Genomic DNA, 22,591 nt, shown 5'->3' on the forward strand with positions numbered 1-22,591 from the left:
TTGAGGTCTAATCCTTTAATCTCTGGATTTTGGGCACTTCTCTTCTGATTACTAGGGATCAAAGGTTCGGCAAATACTCTTCAGACCACTCTTCAAAGTGGCCACTGTAATATTACTGGGTTGTTATGACAAAATCTTATTATTTTTTTTGTTATAGTAGTAGCTGGTATTTTTTGAAAAAAAGCAAAGTTAGTTTATCAATGCGATTTATAAATAGAAAATCTATTAAAAAGCACATGGTCCTCCACGACAGCAGTTCAGAGCATTTCAGAAGATGTCAATGTCAAAGTAAAATGGAAATAGCCTTCACTGATGATGGAAATTCATCTTCTTGTGTAAGACAACATTTTCTAATAGTGAGTACCCTTAAAGGGCCGTTGCAATATACTCAAATGGTGTTTTCCTAGCTTGTTCCCAAAGCCACAAAGTAATAATTTTTACTGAAACTAGACATCTTATACTATTAATTATTCTACCTGAAATACTGTCATATGTGAAGTTACATTAAAAAAAAAAAAAGAAAGAATTCTGCATGTCATCCATAGACCAAAATCAGTCCCTTGGGCACTGTCACCAGGTAATTTTGTCAAATGCTCATTGGTCCGTTCTGGAAAATGTACATCTTTTTCTTAAATAAGATTATTTCCACATCCTGTTTCAAACAAAGGCTGCGTAAGTTGAAACGAATCAGTGATTCCTCCCCAAATTTTACTTGTTGCAAACCGGAAATACAATTGCGTGAAGTATTTTCCCCTGTATTTGATGACTGGGACTCCTAAAGGCTGCCACCTGGCATGTTAGCTCTCTGTCTAAAGAAAACAACCCCATCTCACATAAATTTAAGAGGTAACAAGCTACTTTTCAGAAGAAATCACTGACTTTTCAACAAAGAGGTACTCTATTGACAAAGCAGTTTTTGAAACAGAGACCTGTCCCCGAGATGCAGAGCCCTGCAGTTATAACAGAGGCAAGTGCAAACCTATCCATGCTGTTCCTGTTCATTGCAGCCGTCACTGCTGGCCTGCGTTTAATGTTCCTGTCCACACCGCTGCTGGTAAGAAATCCAATCATGTATTTAGTACCAAAAGCCCCAGGGCCTGAAAGAGCCAATTGCTCTTCTTCTCTTTTCGTGACTGAGTTATGTGTGTGTGGTCACTCGTATCCAAGTCCTCTTCACTCCCAAGCTTATGTTTTGCTGCATAGAATAAAATTAATTTAGGACATACTTTTTTAAACTGTTGCTTTCAAGGAGCTTGCCACATTGTCCATGTGAGCATGCAGCTCAAAGGTGAATGCAGATGAGATCTTTCAAAATTGTAATACTTTGCTCTGTTGGCAACACTGCAACAGATCTGGCCATTACTATCAATTTGTGTATTTTTGATATTTTTTCATTCAGTGCAAAGTAAGACACAATAGTTCTAAAATATTTAGTGAATGTAGCGTGGCATCGCCGGCAAATTAGTATTGTGAACAAGTACAAACAAGTTCTAACATGTTAAGTGCGTTGGTGTTAGCTTTCAACATTAGCCTTAAATGAGAGTAACACGTGTTTTGGTATCTGCTCTTGTTGCGTTGCTTGATAAAAGAAATTCTATTTCAGATTATATTGTCAGTTCATTCCTTGGCTTCCCTGCTAAGGCCTAACGGAGACCTTAGACAACTTGTGGCAGCGTAGTAAGATGAATTAAAAGTCAACTGAGGTGCCTGTGTGTAAACCCCAGTGTGAACACAGCTGGCTTGTTAGTGTATTAAACTGCAAATTAATTCAGCTTAGGGAAGGGACAAACTTTTTTTGCCAACTGTAGTAAAAGATGTGTAGCTCACTGTCAGCGGGGGGAGAGGGTTGGTTTGTTATCTTTTGACCGTTTTCATAAACAAATGCAGACAATAATTGTTGTTACTGCACAGCCAGCAAAAATTCAGAGGGGTTTTCTTTTTGTTGTTCTGCCCCCCACACAAAAAGAGATGTTATTTTGACAACAGAATGTTTGTTAGGCTTTAAAAATACAAGGCCTAATTTTTAGGCGTGCTGAGCCCTAACAATTGCTGCTGAGGTCAGCTGTTGCTGCAGATGCCCCACAGCACCCTGAGGAGTCCTTCAGGTTTGAGATTGTACAACAATGTTAGGGAGCATCCTTGATGTGAGGGTAGACATCCATAGTGAAGCATCTGCCTTTTGAAGAAACATCTGCCTTTTGAAGAAACTATATGGCAAAAATAAGCCTGGACTGAATACTGGGCTAAATTCCCAGGCTGGCAACATCTGGCAGGGATTTGAAAGTTTCTGTTGTGTGGTGATAACTTTTTTTTCCCTTAGAGCAGCTATGGTTTCCCCAGGGTTCGTGCCTCAGCAGGTAACAGTTAGATGACTGAGAAGGCCTTCTGGAAAAAAAATCAAACCCAAACAAAATGCGTAAGATTTCAAATCCCTGACAGAACCAAATATGCAAATAAAATAAGTATTAGTTGCATAAGCAAGCAAAGTCGAAAAATGGTCTTGCGTCTGTCCCATCACTCCTTATCGTCCTCTGTCCCAAAGCTGCATCCCTACTTTAATTCAGGTGTTGTATGTTCATTGTTATAGGACAGATGTGTAAGCAATGTAGGGAGGTAGGAGTCTGTGCATTGCTTTAAAAGTTATTGTCATCTTATTTATTAGCATTTTTAAGTGAGTGGCTGTGATTAAATGCTCTGAACCTTTGGTTAACAAGGTAGGAGAGAATAAAAACTGGCTGATGTTAATTTTGAATGACTCAGCTTTTGTGTCTTTGACTGTCCAGACTAAAATGAGCACACCAAGGGCAATTTAAGTTCAAAGACTAGGTTGTGGGTTCTCTTCCCTAAAGCCTGATCAAAAGAAAAAGGTCCATTGGAACTTGTATTTTGTTTACTTAAATTTGGATATTCTTCTCCAGTGTTGGCAACTCAGATTTTACAAGATCGTGCTAGAGCATAAGAAGCAGAAACTGGAATGTAGAGATGAAAGCACATGCTTGCTATCAAAGAATAGTTGAATTCTTACTGTAAACAGATGGCTTGAATACTGAAAATATTAATTGGAGAATAATTGCTGTTATCAGTAAATGAAAAAATTTACACTTAAGCATGAAGTGTAAAGTTACATTTAATTTCTTAAATGCGAAAGTCAGCATATTAAACCACTCTGGTTATAAGCATGCTCCTTTTCATTGCATATGGAGTCTTAAAAGGTACTTAAGTAGAGTTAAAACTTAAAATAATAAAATTCTAGACTGAGATTGTGGTAAACTTATGTCAGACCTCCAGGATCACCTGCCTATCACTTCTTAACCGGACTGCAGTAAGAGTTATATTGTAGGTGATAGCCTTAGTGCAAACTTAAAGTCTAAAGGTTTACTAAAAAACACATACAACTGATACTGTGCAACATGAAAAGCTACTATGCTCACTGTGAAGGTGCTATTTATAGAGGAAGTTATTATCCCTGACTTGAGTTTTAATGCATTTAGTGACAACAAACATACCGACACGCTTTTCTTAGGGCCAAAAAATAACGTGTGTTACTGATCATGCAAAGTCGATGAAGTCTATTAATTAATCTTCCTTATTTTAAATTTTGGGAGATGGATTAGTTCAATTAGAAGAGGAATAGTTTCAATTTGAAATCACAATAAGGAGACAATGAATACAATAAAAACATCTTAATATTTTCTAATAAGCTAACTGTCTGCAGAGAACTATGAGAGTAGCAAATTCTCGGGGGTTTGCACACCGCATTCCTGTTTCCTCCTCTTCTGCTGTATAACAGATTTGGTATAGGCCTGAGTAACTCATGTGTGTTCTTCTGCTCTGTTCACTGGCCTGAAGTACAGTAAAACAGCGTCTGTCCCACACGCAGAGGAAATCAGAGAAGAAACTTTCTCTGGCTGATGTGGGAGATGATGTGGGTGATTGCGTGAACTGTGGAAAAGGAAAATGGATCCCTAGAAAGAGTTGTCAGAGCTCATTTTGCTTTGGCGAATGATCTGAAGAAACGGTCTCCAAAGTCAAATGGATCCCTAGAAAGAGTTGTCAGAGCTCATTTTGCTTTGGCGAATGATCTGAAGAAACGGTCTCCAAAGTCAAACTGAGACAGAAAATAGAGCTGTTGAGAGTCTAGCACTTCTGTTGTGAAAGAGCACTGAGCAGAGCTAGCGGTTTATCTGATGACCATCTTTCAAATCAAGCCCATGGACAGATGAAGAGAAGAAACCACATAACCAGCACAAAATGGGAAACTAAGGACTGAATGAATCTTTGTAATGTATTCCTTCTGAAAGAGTATAAGAGTAGGTAATGGCAGTGAAAAATAAGTTCCTTTTTATGTGTGAAGTTAGTACGGCATGAACAGTAATCACGCATCCCCTCCCTGTGCTGCTCTAGCACCACAACTAAGAGCTGGCCGTAGCAGAGAAAGCACCTCTGCTGAGGTGGTGGTTTATTTTCCATGCAACTTTTCCAGCTCTGTTGACATGAACTGTAAAGCAGCACGTAAGGTTATTTCATGCCAGGCATAATTATGCTTTTCCTTATGTGGTCAGCAGTCCACTAAGAGACAAAACCAAACTACCTCTTTTCTGGGCCACGTTGAACAACCAGTGGGAAAGTCCTGACCACTTATCTGTCTGAGCATTCAGTGTTTTATAGAGCAGCATCCAGGCTTGTGTCATTGGAGTTTAACAAAGCCACCAACGGGACAGTGGCAGTTGTTGATCTGAGTGCTGAAGGCAGCGCTGCTTATGTAGAACTGGAACAATTTTTCCCAACTTGCATAATCTTTTTGTAGATCTCATCTTACAAAGATTTGGGTTTTGCTGGAGATTTATTCTAATGTTGGAACTCTTTTTCGGAAAAGTAGTTAAGCTCCTGTATCATGCTAAGCATGTGAGCTGTTATCTAACTGCATTGCTGAATCAGATTTCTAAATTTGTTCCTTTTGAGTGGAAATTGATCCACCTTCTGAAATACTGTTCATGCTAATCACAAAATATTTATTTTTCCAGAAAAACATGCTAGCTGAGTTAGTATCTGCCTTTAAAGTTTGGTTTCTTCTGGCAGAGAGAATAGTTTAAATTATGTTTGGGCTACAGTAGAATGAATTTCCTAATAAATATCTAAGAGATGGGAGAAGCATATCTGGCTTTCCTGCAAGTAATATGAAGGACCCTATTTTATTGTTTGATCTATGGCTATGCTGTACTGTCTGAGATTAATAAGATTTCTTCTTTTCCTTTAGATCATTTCCTAATGTTTCAGTCCCCCGAAGTATTTATCCTTTAAAGTAGCAACATGATATGAAACCGTACTGCCTCTTCCCAAGTTCTTTTAGAATTTACTTTTATAAATGAATTTAGTTTGATTTAAGAAAAAGCGTTCATGTTAGCTCTTTCCAAGCTGTACTCCTTCACCTGCCATAACTATACTCTTCATCTGGAGTATTGTGTCCAGTTCTGGAATCCTCAACATAAGGAGGGGATGGAGCTGTTGGAACGGGTCCAGAGGAGGCTACAAAGATGATCTGAGGGCTGGAGCACCTCCCATACGAGGACAAGCTGAGAGAGTTGGAGTTGTTCAGCCTGGAGAAGAGAAGGCTTTGAGGAGACCTTATAGTGACCTTCCAGTGCCTGAAGGGGCTCCAAGAAAGCTGGGGAGGGTCTGTTTACAAAGGCTTGTGGTGATAGGATGAAGGGCAATGGGTTAAACTGGAGAGGGGGAGATTCAGACCAGATATAAAGAAGAATTTCTTCATGATGACAGTGGTGAGGTGGTGGCACATGTTGCCCAGGGAAGTTGTGGCTGCCCCATCCCTGGAGGTTGGATGTGGCCTTGGGCAGCCTGGTCTAGCTGGGAGGTGTCCCTGCCCATTGCAGTGGGATTGGAACTAGATGAACTTCAAGGTCCCTTCCAACCCAAACTGTTCTGTGTTTCTATGATTTTTCAATTATTTTTTTTTTGTTCTGGATATTATTGTTAGGGCAGAGGCCATGATACAGAGGCTACCTTTCAGACTGATGCTATGTAGTCTGGGGTCTTTGCTGTGTCTATCGCAGTCATTGATACGGGGTTCATCTGAGCTTGTTAACTCAGCTTTCCACTTGTGCTGTGATATTTGTGTCTAGGTGACTTTAACCTTTTCCTCTTAAAACATCTTATTATTATTGCCTCTGGTTCAGCTCCGTGAGAGTGCTGGTCTACACACAGTTCATGGAACAACCAAGCTTTTGTGTTCTGGGTCAACTAGTACTCAGACGTTCATCACAAACGCAGACAAAATAGTGGCAGAAATGATGAGAAATTGCTCCTTTGATTGAGAAAGAAAAACTGAAGAATGGTACCCATGTTCCGTTCTCTCAAACACCAGAGAATGCTGACACTCTGAAACTGTTAGTTTGAGAATAGGAGCTATCGAGTCCAAATTTCCATGACATCAATTCATAATAGTCCCTCTTCCTCAGTAAAAAAGCAAGAGGTCAGTGCCCTCTCTGAATTTGTTTTCTGCTGAAAGTTATGTATCTTAAAATCTGGATGCAGATGAACTCTCTCGCTGAGGCCGATTCTTTTGTTTGTTTGTACTTGACCAAAGAATTACATTGACACTTTACCAGGACCCAAGATTGTATTGAATCTGTTTGCAGAGCTACGTAGGTTATTTGAATGAGAAAGAAGGAAATGAAAGTGGCCATGTCTACATCGGCTGGTGGCTGTTCCCAGGAAGCAGCGGTGACTCTCTAACCTTCTTCCATGGGAAAGCCCTCCTGATCCCTTCCCGTACCACAGAACTGTGTGGTGCATGGACACCCAAATATCAAAAAAGGATCAGACAGCAATAAACACTAATAAAACTAATAAACACACGATAATAGAAATAGAATAATTTCTATATGGACACAACTGAAGGTAATTTCACTTGCGATAGTCAAACCAAACTAAACTGGCAACTGAAGGAATGCATATTTAGAATCAGTAGCTGTGCACTCGCAGTGCATGGCACGCTCGGACAATATCACCTCTTTCAAATTCAATCAGCCTGTCCGGTACCCTGCATTTTTCCTCTTTGCCTTTTTTTTTTTTTTGGTCACAGCTCACACATCTGTGAATCATTCAAGGGGAAAGTTTGAGAGATGCTATGTGTCAGGTCAATCCAGGTTCACTCACTGTAGGTCCTTAGAAAGCCAGAAACACTGGTGTGTAAACAACGGGGGAGGGGAAGGGAAGGTTTAACAAGACAACCAGGGTTAATCTTTTCATTTAATATTGCTTATAACTTGGTTTTCTGCTTACACGCTAAACTACAGTTGTATTTCCTTTAATTCAATTACACAAATGTGGCAGCCAATTAATATTCCTGTGGTCTGTGTGTTGTGAAGGATGCAGAGAGCAAACCTTTGTTATTTTCCTGGTGCTAAAGGAGCTGTTCAAGTTGAACCGTATTCCTCTACACAGCAACAGCAAAGTAAATGACAGCATTAATTCAATCCAGAGCGGCTGATAAATCGAGAGGGGTTGTTTACCTAATGTATGAAAAAGTCTCCTGGGGGTGGGTTTTATTGCAATCTGCATAGTCATCCATCTTCCTATACTGTCTGTGCTCACGTTCGTGAGTTAAACATACAGTAATTTAGCATTCAGATAATCCCACAGCTATAATCCAGACAGATTTAGCTCAGATTTCTCCAGGATTTCTATTATCTAGATTTAGCAGTGTGGTGTTGACTGGATATTTTAAATTGCTGCAAATGCTTTTTTTGTCTGCAATAAACAACATATTTTGATGTTCTTATAATTGAAGCTGTGGGTTCTTCCTGGCATTAGCCACATGTAAAAATCTGTCTTTGTGAGGACAGCAATTGCACAGCGGCAGCATGGTTTTAATAGATTCCAGCTATTTGCCTACATACCACAAAAGATCATACAATGTTTATATGAAAATGAATGTAACATATATGAAAGTACTAGTGAGGATAATCTGAAGAACGTTCATCTCCATCATCTATTTGAAAATAAGCTCAACTGCTTCTATTTTGATAATGTTTTGTTACAATATGTTAGACAATATAATAATATAGAGCCTGGCTTTCTTACAGCACTTTTCATAAGTAGATCAGAGCTTTTACTGTTTTCAGTTTCCTCAGACAGAACTTCTAGTCTTCCTCGCTCAGTGGTTTTGAGGAAAAGAGTCCAGGGTGAGAGAACGCATCATTATCTGCCTGAAATGAGGGGATGTTAAGTCCAAGTGCACTGGGTACCTTTCACAGCAGATCACCCATTGTCACATGTTCCTATGATTAATTGCAAATGTATTCAAGGGAGCACACTAGACACTGTAGAGAGGGTCCAAACATTCTTGTACCAAAAATGCCAGCCCTCCCACGCTTGCTAGTCTTGGTGGAGCTGCAGGAGTAAGAATGCTTGTGTGGGAGATTTTTAGAAGGGAAGCATACTTTGGGAAAAATTGAGAAGTTGCTGCTTTTACCCAAGTAACTTGAGTGAGAGTGTATGAATTGAGGCAAACTGTGAGCAGGGCGCTGTGCTCTGCCTAGTTATTGTGTTGCAAATGCACGAAGTGCATTATTCACCCCTGGGCCAGATCTCTTAGGAAGAGTCTTTTGCACGCTTGACGATAATTTGATGCTAAGGTTATGTCCTCTGTAAATGTCTGAGAAATTCAGAATAAGCACACCGTTTGGAAGTGCCTGGAAAACAAACATTTTGGAACCACGTGGAAATGTTTGGAACCATGGCAATGTGCGCTCGCAGCCCAGAAGGCCAAACGTGTCCTGCGCTGCATCAAAAGCAGCGTGGCCAGCAGGGAGGGAGGGGATTCTGCCCCTCTATTCCTCTCTTGTGTGACCTCATCTGGAGTATTGTGTCCAGTTCTGGAATCATAGAATCATAGAATAACCAGGTTGGAAGAGACCCACCGGATCATCGAGTCCAACCATTCCTATCAAACACTAAACCATTCCCCTTAGCACCTCGTCCACCCATGCCTTAAACACCTCCAGGGAAGGTGACTCAACCACCTCCCTGGGCAGCCTCTGCCAGTTCCCAATGACCCTTTCTGTGAAAAATTTTTTCCTAATGTCCAGCCTGAACCTCCCCTGGTGGAGCTTGAAGCCATTTCCTCTTGTCCTGTCCCCTGTCACTTGGGAGAAGAGGCCATCACCCTCCTCTCTACAACCTCCTTTCAGGTAGTTATAGAGAGCAATGAGGTCTCCCCTCAGCCTCCTCTTCTCCAGGCTAAACAACCCCAACTCTCTCAGCCGCTCCTCGTAAGACCTGTTCTCCAGCCCCTTCACCAGCTTTGTTGCTCTTCTCTGGACTCGCTCATAATCCTCAACATAAGAAGGAGATGGAGCTGTTGGAACGAGTCCAGAGGAGGATACAAGGATGATCAGAGGGCTGGAGCACCTCCCATATGAGGACAGGCTGAGAGAGTTGGAGTTGTTCAGCCTGGAGAAGAGAAGGCTCCAAGGAGACCTTAGAGCGACCTTCCAGTGCCTGAAGGGGCTACAAGAAAGCTGGGGAGGGGCTGTTCACAAAGGCTTGGAGTGATAGGATGAGGGGCAATGGGTCTAAACTGAAGAGGGGCAGATTTAGACTAGACATAAGGAGGAATTTCTTCACAATGATAACGGTGAGGCCCTGGCCCAGGTTTCCCAGGGAAGCTGTGTCTGCCCCATTCCTGGAGGTGTTCAAGGCCAGGTTGGATGGGCCTTGGGCAGCCTGGTCTAATTGAGATATGTCCCTGCCCATGGCAGAGGAGTTGGAACTGGATGGGCTTTAAGGACCCTTCCAACCTAAACCGTTCTATGATTTGCGGGATCTGGGTGTTCTGTGTCACACTTTTCCTCCCTGAACAGGAGGATTCAGATGCCAGTGCACTTGGTGAATTCAGGTATGCTGCCCCTGGAAGCTCTTCTGCTATGTTTCAGATACCTTCTCTGACTGTGCAATATCACCAGCTCTGATAAGTGTAAAGATCTTAAAGATTTTTCATTGTGAAGAAAGACAAGGGTTGCTCATTTAATCATCTGTGATAAAGCTGTTCCACGTATAAAATGTATTTGCTTAAGTCCCCAAGCTGCGGGTTTGCCAGAGCAATTGGAAAAAAACCAAAAAACAACCCCACAAACAAAAAGAAACAGAAAGAAAAAGAAAAAAGCATGAATGAGAGAGACTTACAGCTAGCAATCATGCTTCTGGGTAGAAACCTTCTGAAAGAAATATGCTGCATCTATGTGACAGTACTTTTAGTTTCATACTTACTCTGAGTTATTCTTTGCAATACTACAGCAACCGGGTTTCAGAAGCAGCAGCGCCTACGTATTCGCAAAGGAAAGGAAAGAGCATTCACTCGCCTCGCGCTGCCGCCACTCCTATCGCACTAAGAGCTCCCACTTCTAGTGAGAGAAATTTTGTTTATGCTGAAATATCTATTGATATCCAAGTTTGATTGTCAGTAAGTCAGAACCGTGTGGCAAGATGGAAAAGCAATCCGTTAGCTTTTAAACTGCTCTTTCTTCCAGTTGGTGCCCAGGGCACCAACTGTTGTAGATGGGAGTTTTCAAACCCCAGCTCTCTTCTTTCTCTTCATTTCTCTTCTTTCTCAGAAGGATTTCCTTAGACCCTTCAAAAGTGGTACCAAAAACCCACAGGTGAGCCTAAGAGTTTAAAATGGGCCTGGCATAACTATATCTTAGCTGTGTCTTTATTTAAACAGAAATACAAATCAATTTAAAGTTTTACAGTCAGTGTCTGAGGAAGCTGTGAATGCAGCCACAGGCCTTCTCATTGCTCGCAGAGCTGCTCAGCTCACTAGCTGGAGTCTGGTAGCCTGCTTTTTTTTTTTTTTTTTCTTTGGGGCTTTTTTTCATCCTATTATATCCTGACCTCTCATTCGACAATTATTTTGAATCATGCTGAGGACACTTTTCCTCACTCCCTTTGGATTTTCACTTGCTAATGCAAATATATCTCAAAATATCATCTTCCCAAGTTATTAGATCCAGGGCTTGATGATGTGTACTGGGATTAGTTGAAGTATTAAACCAGCAAAGAAAGACCAAGAAACAAAAGAGCACCATGTAAATATTGACAGATTGTTTTTCTGACTAAGCTGTGATTGTTCATTGTTAATTTGTCTCTCCTTTCAGAAAGGAAGGGAGGAAATTGGAAAAGCAGAGGAGTATTTTTTTACAGTGGGCAACTGTGTGCTGTGATTGTAGACTTTTCTATTCAAGAAATCCCTCAAAATGAAAAAAAATCAGAACAAAAAGTTTGTAAATATTTCACCATGAAGCAAGTTCAGTATGTTTAAAAGCAACATCAGTGTGTTCTCTGTCTGCATCTGTAATTTGAGATTAAATACATGGTGGAAAACGTTAAAAAACATAATCTTTTCTAACCTCCTACCAGGCATTTATGCAGGATATTGGTTCCTTTTTGACAGTTCAATTACTAGTAATAAAGCTCTGTATCTCTGCCATGACAGTGCTTGTCCTCTAACATGGTTGTGCAACTGCATCATCTGCTATAAGCTGCATCAGAACAATCAGGGCAGAATCTGGGCCTGTAGCATTACATTAATCATTCTGCATTAGCAGAGCTGATACCTTTCTGCCCCCTCCCCTGCCTCAGTGCTGGAGGAATAGAGCAACTCAGACAAGTTAGTTGCTGCAACTGGGAAAACAGATTTTCTGTGCAAGAAGTTGCCATCTGCAGTGTCATCTTTTTCCTCCTTGATTTGCAAACAGCCACAAGGTACCAAGCTCCCTCTCTCCAGTTGCAAAGGGAGGAATTTTAGACATGGCTTTGGTAGCTCTGCCCTCCTGTTTTTTTATCCCATTGAGGTATTTTCTAAAGATGCTCTTCTTTCCATGTGCTTGGCTGGTGTTATGGTGACCATGAGTGCATATATCGAGTTACTGGTATGGGAGTAGCCCTGCCAGGAAGCCAGAGGGCATATTCAGTGCAAACTGTTTTTAGAAGCCTAAATAGGCACAGCTCTAAGTTGGGTGCCTGCCATGTTAATAAAAAAGACTACACGTTTCTTCTCCTACCTCCTGAGCATGGACAGAACACAGACAGTGTCTGAGAAAAGACCTACTCCTAGGTCAATGTCATGCATGGCTAACTTGCCCCAACCGTATTGTGCAAATAACATTCTTAAACTAAGGTTAGACAGTCAGGTTTTTGAGCTTGGGATCTGCTAGAGTTTGGGGCTGAGGACTTCTCAAAAACTTAAAGGGGAGAAATTAAGAAGCAAACAAACATTCCCCCATCCCCCCCAACACGGGAAATTTTAATGAACCAAATGTGATCAGCTCATTCTAAAGGTTAAAGTGAAAATGAAGGGCAGAGGGAAAGCAGCTCTTACTTCCTTTCTTCCTGATGTTGACAGAGGTCTGTTCCTTGCTTTCTGCAGGAAAGAAAGTGATTTGCCTCAAGAAAATCAAGTTAGGAAGGTTACCTACTGATTTATTTATTTTGCTCTTCTCGTGGTGGTGTAAAACATCCAGCTGCAAAGTGCACTGCTTTGTAAACTGAGCTGCTCCACGAAAGGTTATCCAGACTAAAAATGCTGGAAAACTCTGAGCACTATCCCAAGCAGTCAAGTCCAGGATTTTATCAATTAGAATCCCCACACTTTCCTCCTATCCCCAGAGGATATCAGTAGTAAAATGGCAGCTTTTATCTAAATTTCCATAATTTCACACATAACACAGCTATTTATATACATAAATCACCTCTTAAGTTCACTGAAAAACAGCAGAGGACATGAAGTGCTCTCTCGTACTGAAGTTTATTTCTTAGTCTGTTTTTCTTTTGAATTGTTAGAGAAATGTTGGAAACCTGATAGTATGGGAATGGCTGTTTCTTGGGTGTATGCAGTATTGATCTGTATGAGAAGTTACGTTGTTACTGTTCAGCTAATTAAGACATAGATAAATTATCACGATAAAGGATGCCATCCTTCTTCTATCTAAACTGATTTGCTATTGGGATTTTTGCTAGGCTGGCAAACGCATTGGTTAAGACAAAGATCCCTGTGGGTACGGACAAGAATATAACCACCACTGCTGACTCATTCACTGCCACACTCATCTGACAGCCGTTCCCTCCATCCCTTTTTGGGTGTCATCTGCCCATGGACCAAGTTCCCTCAACAGCTCTCTGGCTTCATCCCCATTGCAGTGGTACCTTTCCTGATAGCCTAATTTTGGCTCTGAGTGAAATCCAGTGCCTAAATAGGATAAGTATAAGATCTCAGACAGATGAATTATGAACAACATTTTCTTTTGAATGTTCTTGGCTCCAACCCCACAGAAGATTGCTTCAGCCCAACAGAATAAAATCCTGTCCTTCAGGCAGCTGAGCCAGTTGCCTTACTTTAGTATTGAATGTTATTATCCTGTGTGTTCCATACAACAGGTATTCCACTCAGAGCTTCTGTTTTTCACCTGAAATCTGGTTGTGCTGCTGGGTTCAGGCAGATGAAGGCATTAAGAATCGGAACCTATGTATAGCATCACAAATAGTCTTTAATTTTTTACATTCCACCCTGATAAGAAAAATTAATGTCCATGCTCCACAGAGCTCTGTGCTGGTGAGAAAAACTCCCTGTGAAGCTTATAAACCTATTCAATACAAACAGATAATATGACTTCTTTTTTCCTCAAGTTGATTCTGATTATAAATGAAGGAGATTTAGTCCACCAGTCCTTACTGAGCAATTCTGCAATCACATATTCATGCTGAAGAAGACAGTGAGATTCTTTGCAGGATAAGACTTTGCCAGCTAGTGGAAGTGGGATTGTTGCAGAGATACTAACGTTTTCCTGTTACTTATCAAATGCAGCACAAATCTGCCTGGCGTCTTTGTTAATTATTTAGAGTGTGGCAGACAAAGATAATATTCTTAGAATTATTATTGGATGAATTTATGCTATATTATGAAGTGAAAGCGATTTTGACATATGAGCAGTACTGGGAGGAACTGCCAGAGTGAAAACTCAAACCGGATCTGCCTTCGTAATATTCTTGTCTCGCAGGAAGTAGTGGGAGTAATATGTGAAAAAGAGTTGTTCACAAATTGGTGTCCTTGGGAGCTCTCTAGATGACTTTTCCTGCTCTTTGTGTTATTCTGTGAAAAGAAAGATTCTCCTTCCTCCATCTTGAGTCTTTTTGTGTTACAAACTGTGCACACAAAGCCACGTGTGTAACAGTGCACACTGGTTCTTCAGCAAAGGATGCAGAGTAGGATCAGGTACAAAGCAAAGCTTCCAGTCCACGATGGTGGCTACGACTACAAATCTCAGTGCAAAATAATGTTAATACAGAGGTATTCTTAAAATGGTCTCTGTATGAGGTGGATTTATCTTTCCATGTTGTAGTGGGATGACTACCTGACAAGTCTTTGCGTTGCCTTCGCTCACAGCTTAACTGGAATCATGAGCAGTTTTATAATGAAATCCACAGCCTGCTAAAGATTTGTATTCCAAGTGTACGTGTAGACTCCGTTGTTCCAGACTGTACTTCTTTCCTGAAGCATGCACTGACAAGTTCTTCAGTATGTTTATTACTGTACGACGCTGTGAGCCAAGTCATGTTTGTTACTGGCTGCGTGTTAGGTCAATGTGGATTTTCACCACAACAAGGCACGTTTTAGATGGGTTGTGCCTGAAGGGCTTTATCTCTTATGGATCAGCTTAGTGAACCTGCATCTTAATGAGGCTATGCTGAGCACCCACCTCAGCCCTGGTGGAGACAAGCTAGACTGACAAGTCCTGTCCTTGTATTCCCCAGTCCCCTCGATTTGTACCTGGGCTTTTTCCAGGGCTCTGGATGGAGGAAATCCTCCTCGTGTCCTGCTTCACTCTATATAGCTGCCCTAAGGCCAACCGCAATTAATGGCATGTGTATTAGGTTGAATAATTAAGTCTATGTCACATCATAAATGCATGTGTATTATATATGTTGTGTTCATAGAGCAAAGGTGCATCTGTAAATATATGTACCAGGCTGCTCTGTACATAGAAGACAGATGGTATTTATTCTGTATTAATTAATATTGCCTGCAGAATTCCTTCCCTCTTTAAATATCTTGAACATTCTATTTTAGAATCTAAATGTACACATACAGATTATTTTTGCTTCGGCAGCTGGCTGTTATATTTTATCTCCATTGAACACGGGTGGCCTTGGTTTGTTCTTATGAGTACTATCTTGTGCATCTTTGATCTAAATATCATTATTGTAATACTACTTTCTACTTAAATCCACTTAATGAATTGCTTTATTCTTTCTGAAGATGGAAAGAAAACAATGGTGCTAACCTTCCTGAAATTTGGAAAGTTAATAGGTCAAGTTTGACAGGATTCATCGACGACCACATTATTTTATAGTTTGTTTTTTCTTAGTCACTTGTTTCAGAATAGCATTGCACGAAAGGATGAAATGCAACTGCTGCTGAGATTTTACAGGTCAGTGTAACTCATTCAGAAAAACTGCATCTTTGCCACTGTAGTCTTATGCTGGAACATTTCTCCCTTACAACTACAGCCACACATAGATGTGTCTAAAAACAAAAAAGCAATGGCACTATCATGGATATTCCAACCCCCATTGCTTTAAGGGACGTTCTAAAGGAAACTAGGCCAAAAACTTGACCTATTTTAAAAGACATGGCAATCTGTTCTTTTAAAAAATCATTCACACTTCATCGAATCCTTCTCTCTCTGTCCTATACCATGAAAAATATCACACAGTGGCAAGATTCAGAGTTCTTCTGCCTGTGTACAGTTTCCCAAATAAATATTGTAAGCCAAAGTCTCCAGTTTGACAATTTAGTTTTTCTCCATCGCTGATTTTGAGAAAGAAAGCATCTTAAAAATTAGCAAATGTGTAAATTGAACTAATTAGGTGTAGCTAACTAAAACTGCTCCGTCACCACACTTTCTCCCCAGCATTAGCTGCAGTGGACCCATTTGGTGACCAAAAGGTCTTGGGATCTGTAACGGACTTTTGCTTCTAGGGACTTTCATGTTTTGAATTTGAAATCCAGGAGCAGTGAGCTATATTTCTCAGTTATTTGGGGTGGTTTTTTTTTTGAAATCTGGCTGTGAAACTCTATTTACTTTGTGTTGGACTTCAGCCAGAGGAGGCCTGGTTTTAGCAGATGGTCGTGGAGCAGAGGCCAGACGTTTCCTGCTGCGTCCTGACACAGCTCCGACAGCACCGCTCCCAGGCACAGGCAGTGCTGCCTTCAGCAGCCACCAATACCGGAGGTGCAGTGACTGCGGGCAGAAAGGTTGTGAAAAGTCCATGAAGCAGCCCTTGGGGCGAAAGCCTTCAGGGACAAGAGGGTTCTGATGTGGTGCTTGGAGATGGTGGAGCTGCCGATCAGAAGATGGGTAGGAGGAGGGCTTAAATTTTGACCAAGAAGGACCGAAGTGTTAAAAACAGAGGGACATAAACCCATAGTGATGAGATGTGGTTGCCCAGGTGGCCAAGAAGGCCAATGGTATCTTGGCTTGGATCAGACACAGCGTGACCAGCAGGTCCAGGGAGGTTATTCTGCCCCTGTACTGGGCACTGGTGAGACCGCTCCTTGAATCCTGTGTTCAGTTCTGGGCCCCTCACCACAAGAAGGATGTTGAGGCTCTGGAGTGTGCCCAGAGAAGAGCGACAAAGCTGGTGAGGGGGCTGGAGAACAAGTCTTACGAGGAGTGGCTGAGAGAGCTGGAGTTGTTTAGCCTGGAGGAGGCTGAGGGGAGACCTTATTGCTCTCTACAACTACCTGAAAGGAGGTTGTGGAGAGGAGGGTGCTGGCCTCTTCTCCCAAGTGACAGAGCACAGGACAAGGGGGAATGGCCTCAAGCTCCACCAGGGGAGGTTCAGGCTGGACATCAGAAAAAAATTTTTCACGGAAAGGGTCATTGGACACTGGCAGAGGCTGCCCAGGGAGGTGGTTGAGTCACCTTGCCTGGAGGTGTTTAAAAGACAGGTGGATGACGTGCTCAAGGACATGATTTAGTGATCAATAGGAATGGTTGGACTTGATGATCCTGGACATCTTTTCCAACCTAGTGATTCTGTGATTCTGCTTTGACCTTTGGTGAGACACCCCACTGTTTTATTGGGGATAGAGAGATGAAAGAAGAAAGACAAAGTGGGATCATGCTGTTGTGTGGGTTTACCTGTCTGGTCTATAGGCACAATGTGCAGGTAGCATTTTGCGTTCCCCTCATTTCTGGGGAGCAGCTTCTCCGAGAACAAAAATCTTTTGTGTGTCCTCAGGCTGGTGTTTGATCTTTCAAGACACTGCCTGCTCGCAAGATGGAGTATCAAGGGGGAATGTCATAATCGCTAGCACTTGGGTAGGACTGGATCATTGCCTTGCCAATTTGCATACGGCAGAAAATGCAAATAAATTTCTCAGAAGGCCGTAGGGCTTGGAAATCCTTCAGAATTCCTTTCGGCAGCAGTAACATTAACGACTCCCATAGTTTATCTGACGATCCAGAGCTTGGACCAAGGTAGGTGAAATTCATGGTTCCTGTGCCACATGCCTCTGCATTTGGGGATTCAGTGCTGTCCCATCCTCCACTATTGGATACCTGGAGCCACTGCATGACCTTATGAGGCTTTTCTGGGTCATGACTTTGTGCAGCTGGCTCCCTCCTTGCACTCAAACCATTCTGCAGGAAGGCAGTGTTTAGGTCCAAATGCTTGTGCCTTTCCAGTTTACTCCTGGATCTCAAAAGATAAAAAAAATCAAGGAAAGACTGGAGTGTTGATTGCTTTGTCAAATGAAACTTGCATATATTTCTCTCTCCTTGGCTTTGATTCTGTAGGAATCTCCCTAAAACTGAGCCTCTGGGCCAGCACAAAACACAGCTGATGAGATCAGGCACCTGCACAGAGGTCCGACTTGAAATATTTTTTCCCTAATGTCTCCCAGTAGGAGCATCAAATATTTGACAACAGTGAAAATGGAAGGATGTGCCTGTTTAAAAATTCATTCAGCCAAGTATCGAACTGGTATTTCTTTCAGCAACAGCCCTTCCTTCCTACTCCTCAGACTTGAACAGGACAGTCTGGATCACCATTTTCATGACCCGGTTTCCCCTTCTAAGTAGTCTTCTTAGGCTGTGGTAGTTGGTGCCTTTTTCTTCCTCATTGACTTCTTCCAGCTTGAAGACAAGCATGCAGTATGTATGAACACCACATGTAATTCTTTCAAGCTGAACCCATCTGACATTACATTGAAACAAATATTTATTGTGCTGTACAGAGGAGGCAGTCTATGGAAATTAAAAGGGTCAAACTATTTGTATGATCAAAGAAACTGGATGGACCTGGGGATTTTAATCTGATTTGGACGATTTATGGAATACAAATGGTCTGTGTACTACCCCAGCAGAACACCATAGTCCTCGAGTGACTGACCACGGCGAGCTGCAGCCAGGCTTGTGTGAGCATGGACCACGGCTGCCTTGCACCTGATCATCCACAACTGTACAGAGTGTGGGCTGCATGCCTGTTTCGTTAGTGCCTTAAAACTGCCTTGCAGAGATATAAATAGTGACACAGAGGCAAAACACAGAACTGGAGATGTGATCGCCAAGAGTACCACTTCTGTAACTAGTCCATGTGGTAGTGAATACTCTTTCTTTGCTGGAGAGGACTTGTGGTCATGGAATCATAGAATAGTTTGGGTTGGAAGGAACCTTAAAGATCATCTAGTTCCAAGCCCCCTGCCATGGGCAGGGACATCCCACTGGATCAGGCTGCCCAAAGCCACATCCAACCTGGCCTTGAACACCTCCAGGGATGGGGCAGACACAGCTTCCCTGGGAAACCTGGGCCAGGGCCTCACCACTCTCACTGTGAAGAAATTCCTCCTTATGTCTAGCCTAAATCTGCCCCTCTCCAGTTTAACCCATTGCCCCTTGTCCTATCACTCCAAGCCTTTGTAAACAGCCCCTCCCCAGCTTTCTTGTAGCCCCTTCAGGCACTGGAAGGTCGCTCTAAGGTCTCCTCGGAGCCTTCTCTTCTCCAGGCTGATCATGGCCCTACGTGAGATCTCCCTAGCACTTTTTTTAATGTTTCCTGTTATTTGCCAGTTGCAATACTGCTCACCACAAAACACTTGCACCCGCTCCAAACAGATGCTGCAAGGCCCAGCACAGTTTGGGAAACTTCTCATCAAGCAGACTTTCATTATAATTAAAATAGCCCCCTTTTCACTGCCAGGTTTGAACACAGCCTGGTTTCTCCTGTCAGTTGGTTTGATATGAGTTTGATGGTTTCCTTGGTAAATTGGATGGTTGGTTGTTTTTTTTTTTAATAATTGAAACCATAAAAGCCGAAGTATTCATTCAGATTGGTTGGGTGAATTACTAGTGATTGCACTTTCATTTTACAGGTGCTACAGATGAATGGAAATAACAAAACAAAGAGAACCAGAGGGAGCTGTCTTGGGCATAGCTCAGGATACATGAAGACAGACATCCCTAGGGAAGGAGAGTTGCAAAAAGGCATTAAAATGCAGTTCACTGAACCAGCGTTTAAAGCTTTTGGGAAGTGTCTTTTTTTTTTAGCAAGCCTTTAAAGCCAATTATCCTCACAGAATATGTCTTATGTTTGTCTTGAGGATAAAGGCAGTGAGATTTCATTATTTATCTGCCTCATACCCCAGGTTAGTCTCTGAGCGTGCAGGTCTCTGGCCCTGCGCTAGACAAGAGGTGGCAGATCCCTCTCTATTGACAGGAAAGCAGGAGAAGTGCCCTCCCCTCAGCGCTGGCTGCTAGCTAAAGAAAGGGCAGCCAGGCATTCCTCCTTGAAAGCAAGAGACGCTGTATCCCTCCCTGACTGTCAGAGACAATTCATAAGAGGGAAGAAAAAAAAAACCACCAAACCCAAAAAGCAAAACAAAGCCATGCAGAAGTACAGTGGAGAAAATCTTGGAAAATAGGTTAGACAGTATTTAAGCACAACTTTTCCCTGCAGAGAGGGCTTGTGCTAGATCCTAAGCTCCAGGAATGGAGGAAAAATAAACACAGCTTTTGGATTTAACCTGGCAAAATGGAGTTAGCTCCCAAGCCTGTCACAAGACCACATGGTGGAGATGTCTTTGTACAGCCAGCCAGCTTTTCCTTTCCCCAAAATGCCTCTTTCGTTCTCTTTTGAAGATCATCCTCTAATGAACATATCTGTCCAGCGCAGCAGGCTTCCAGCGCTTTTGAGTTAGAAAAGACAGGAATTTTAGTGCTAATAAACCAACATCAGTTTCTAGACAAGCAAAATCTGTCTGTGGAAAGGGAGAGGACAGGCAGCTTCCAGCCTGCCTGCTCTGAGCTCAGCTGCCGCGTTCTTCAGTAGAGTCATAGAATCACCAGGTTGGAAAAGACCCACCGAATCATCGAGCCCAACCATTCCCATCAATCACTAAACCATGTCCCTGAGCACCTCATCCACCCGTCTTTTAAACACCTCCAGGGAAGGTGACTCAACCACCTCTGTAGGCAGCCTGTTCCAGTTCCCAATGACCCTTTCCGTGAAATACTTTTTCCTGATGTAGACACAGACATTTGGAAAACGGGACAGAACAAGAAAGATCCCCGTCTGGCAAATACTGGTTAGGTTTCTGACATGCTTCAACTTTCACACACGCTTTCACTTACAGTAATGAGACTTAAAATCAACTCTTTTGTGTTACTTTTTGTGTGTTTTTAAGACAGTGCTGACCAGGAACTCAATCTCTGAGTCAAACAAAAGCATCCAGAGGATTCCTGCAGGCGGTTGCAGTGGTCCTCAGTAGATATTGCCTGGAGGTCTCCAGTCAGACCATCCATGTTCAGATCTTTCAGCTGTTACATGCTTCTCCTCAGTGTCTCGAAGTTAGTTCTGTCAGCACAAGCTCTTTGTTGACACAATTATTCTGGATCTATGTATTCTTTGGTTTAGTTGAGTGTAGCAATGTAAACTGCGCATAAGACGCTGCTGTTTTCCTTTCACCCATTTCGCACCAGTGCAGAGACCGTACAGAGCACAGGGCAGGTCCAGCTGGTGGTGGAGGAATCAGCTAAAATGAGTCTACTGCATAAAGGGGAAAACACTTTGCTTGGTGTTAAAACAGGTGTGTAACAAACCTGTGCCAAAGAATCACTCCTGATACAAAAGAGGCTTTTGGAGAGCAAAGCGTGGGCTCCAGCCGCACCCAGCACAGCCGCGTTTCTTTCAGTATCATGCTAGGAAGAAACGTCAAATTCTTCACTGCTAGGTCTGAGGAGGAAACCTTCTCTTTACACAACGTGGGAACCCAATCCTATCCTGGGCCTCAGCAGTTCAATTTGGGGCTGGCTGCTCATACCCAGAGACAGAAACTGGTTAACTGGCCTCACACCAAAAAACAACAGGAAAAATAAAGGTGAATTGATAGTGAGATAATTTGTCTTCCCGCTGCTAGCGTAGACAGAACACAATGCTGAAATGATGTGTGTTTTTCCAATTTATTGTGAGAGTCTACGATCCTACAAACATGATGCAAGTTTATTCTGATGCATAGGTGCTTTGATTTCAGTCTGGGACTGGCAGATACGCGTTGGCCGGAAAGTTTTTAGGGCTAGGCTCCCTGTGGATTAAGCTCTGGCCAGTCAGATTTCTCAGGATCCAACTAAAGATCTCAACAGAGGCAACCCTGACTGTGTTGATACAATTGCTATTAAGTGGAAAATGCAAAAAACCTAGAAAATATCACCAAGAACATTCACTTGTGTTTTCCTGTGCTGGTTTACACGCATATTAATATAGTTTTCCAGCAAAAAGCATAGGAGTTAGGGATTTTAAATTGATTATTTTCCTGTTTACTTCTGATTACAATTTTTGCTGGTATTTTCTCTTTTATTTGGATGCCCTTCAGAAGTTTCCAGGTAAAGTAAAAAAAAAGTGCTTTTAATACAAAGCAGGAACAAGACGGCTTATTTTATTTTTGTTCTTCTGATGAGAGGTTTTATAAGGAAAAGAAAATCACCATCATTGTCATAGCCGTTAATGTTCTGACTTCAGAGTGCTGGAAACGTAAGTGAAATTTTGTTATTGAAAAGTTTCACTTTGGCTGATCACACTGTAGTTCACCAATTCTCATCTCCAAAACTCAGCAATGCCACATCTCCATGTGCGTATTTACATTATTAATTGCCTTTAGGCCCGTGTCTTTTGTGGTCAGTATGGGAAATCACTCCTTTATCATTATAGACCACTGCCAGAAAGGCTACTTGTGCATCCTTGAATCCTGCGTTCACTTTTGGGCCTCTCCCTACAAGAATTACATTGAGGTCCAGGAGTGTGTCCAGAGAAGGGAATGAAGCTGGTGAAAAGGGCTGGAGTACAAGTCTTACAAGGAGCAGCTGAGGGAGCTGGGGTTGTTTAGCCTTGAGGAGGCTGAGGGGAGACCTTATCGCTCCCTACAACTATCTGAAAGGAGGTTGTGGAGAGGAGCTTGCTGCTCCCTCCCCCCCCCCATCCCTGGCTGCAGCCCCCCAATCCTCAGCTGCTCCCTCAT

General features: G+C 42.3%; 1 protein-coding gene across 1 annotated transcript in view; it reads right to left on the minus strand.

Moving 5' to 3' along the window:
• The window catches only part of TEX9 (testis expressed 9), a 125,123-nt gene that overhangs the window by 36,870 nt on the left and 65,662 nt on the right, over nt 1-22,591 (minus strand). The window lies entirely within an intron of this gene.

Source organism: Phaenicophaeus curvirostris, chromosome 12 (assembly GCF_032191515.1).
Source record: "Phaenicophaeus curvirostris isolate KB17595 chromosome 12, BPBGC_Pcur_1.0, whole genome shotgun sequence".
In the NCBI taxonomy this organism is placed as follows: Eukaryota; Metazoa; Chordata; class Aves; order Cuculiformes; family Cuculidae; genus Phaenicophaeus; species Phaenicophaeus curvirostris.